General features: G+C 34.6%; 1 protein-coding gene across 2 annotated transcripts in view; it reads left to right on the top strand.

Moving 5' to 3' along the window:
* Positions 1–2500, top strand: part of LOC137632247 (alkylglycerol monooxygenase-like) — a 48021-nt gene that overhangs the window by 25749 nt on the left and 19772 nt on the right. The gene's annotated exons all lie outside the window — the stretch shown is intronic.

Raw genomic sequence — 2500 nt, 5'->3', positions numbered from 1 at the left:
GACAAATAGCCCAGTGAGGAAAGGAAAATGGAAAAAAGTCAACTTAAAGAGTAGCAAAGAAAAATCAAAATATTCTTTTTTTTTTTTTTTTTAGAATAGTAACAACATTAAATCAGATCTTTCATATATAAACTATAAAAACCTCCCCCCCCCAAAAAAAAAGAGGAAGAGAAATGAGAAAGAGCAGTGTGCCCGAGTGTACCATCAAGCAAGGGAGCTCTTACCCACGACAGTGGAGGAGTCTAAAGTGTCTCTTCTACCCTTACCAAGAGGAAAGTAGCCCCTGAACAATTACAGTGCAATAAATAAACCCTTGAGCAAAGAATAATTGCTTGGTAATCTCAGTGATGTCAGGTGTATGAGGACAGAAGAGAAGTGTAAAGAATACGCCAGACTATTCGGTGTATGTGTAAGCAAAGAAAATAATGAGCCATAACCAGAGAGATGAACACAATAAAGTACTGTCTGGCCAGTCAAAGATTCGATAAGTCTAGCGGTAGTACCTCAACGGGTGGCAGGTAGCCTGGTCAACCTACTACGTATATGTGTGTGTGTATATATATATATATATATATATATATATATATATATATGTATATATATATATATACATACATACATATATAGGTACTATGTCACTGTCAGGACAGTTTCCTGGACCTGGGTTCGATTCCCCACCTGGCAAGAAGCTATTGTCTTCAAGTTGGTTCCCCCTTGGGTCTCTGAACCTGAGGTATAAGAGAGAATCCAAACATTAAGGTATCAAAATATAAGGCTTATTTGAATATGGAAAACACATCTAAATGTGCAAAATTTATCCTCTATGTATACAGTATATATATATATATATATATATATATATATATATATATATATATATATATATATATATATATATATATATGTAAATATACATATATTACATATATAGTGTATATATATGCATATATATACATATAATATATATATACATACATATATATATATATATATATATATATATATATATATATACTTTATGCTGTATATAAAAATATATATGTACTGTGCTAGGCGGTATATCTTAGCAATCAAGGTTTGCCAACTTAACACTCCCATAACCGGATAAGCAATCTGGTGGAGTAAAGAAAGCTTTGGCTGCGGAGGAAATGCCCCCCTATATCTCGATGAAGTCGCAGGCAGCAGGGTGACAGACTGGGTTTAAGGCGATGGACAAACTGTCTCTTCAGCTTTTACTCCTGATGTCTGGCGGTTGATCTTACTAGAATTAGTATGGACCCACAGGGGTCACTTGCCTTAGTTATATAGGCACTGCGCATCACAAGGAACTGGCTATCCTCTATGGATTTAGTCAGTCAATGGAGAGAGAAGATGACAGAATGGACCCCTGGTCCCAGGCGTAGCGGGGTGCTAAGAATCTCCCGGTTTATACATATCAAAGATATGTTGAAAATTATTAACTGGGATGTTAGAACCATGAATCAGGCTGGGAAGTTACCGCATGTGGAGTGTGAATTTATGAAATATAGTTTGGATATCTTGGCCCTCTTAGTATAACACGTTGTAAGGGTGTTGGTAAGGAAACCCTAGACCAAGCCAATATATATATATATATATATATATATATATATATATATATATATATATATATATATATGCATATATATATATATATATATATATATATATATATATATATATATTCAGTAAGAACAGGTGGAGTTGGAAGAGAAGGGGTAGGAATAATGATGATACCAAGAGCAGAAAAGGCATTAATTGAGTGGAGAGCTGTAAATAGTAGATTGTTATTAGCAAAGTTTAAATCAAAGCAGTGCAATATGAGTATAGTTCGCTATGCACCAACATATAACTCCCCCAAAGAAAGGAAAGATAAATACTATGAAGAACTGCAGAGTAGAATAGATAAGATCTCAAGAGAGGGAAATGAAAATTGTGATTGGCGACTTCAATGCTAAAGTAGAAAGGAATAATCAAGGGATAGAGAATGTGATGGATGTCGAGGGTCTTCGCCAAGTTGCAAATGAAAATGGGGCACATTTCATAAGTTTCAGTTCTGCTAACAATCTTGTCATTGGAGGTACTCTTTTTCAGCATAAGTTCATCCATAGATATACATGGACTTCACAATGTGGCAATTACGAAAATCAAATAGATCACATTGCTATTAATAAAGAGAGGAGGACTCAGAAATGTAAGAAGCTATATAGGTGCGGATATCGGTAGTGATCTCCAGCTCGTCATTGTCACACTGAAATTAAAACTAAAAGCACCCAACAGAATGGTAGGTAGAATAACAAGGTTTGATACAACTAAGCTTCTAGAAGAAGAGCACAGAGAAACATTTGCAATTGAATGTAAGAATCGATTTGCAATCTTAGAGACTTTAAAGACGAAGAGCAGACAATTAATGAAGAATGATGTGATATTAAGAACATATATCAGTTAGTTGGTAATGAAGTCTTGGGACAAGCAGTTACAA

Source organism: Palaemon carinicauda, chromosome 41 (assembly GCF_036898095.1).
Source record: "Palaemon carinicauda isolate YSFRI2023 chromosome 41, ASM3689809v2, whole genome shotgun sequence".
Taxonomy (NCBI): Eukaryota; Metazoa; Arthropoda; class Malacostraca; order Decapoda; family Palaemonidae; genus Palaemon; species Palaemon carinicauda.
The sequence above is the reverse complement of the archived record's forward strand: the minus strand, read 5'-3'. Positions and strand labels throughout refer to the sequence as shown.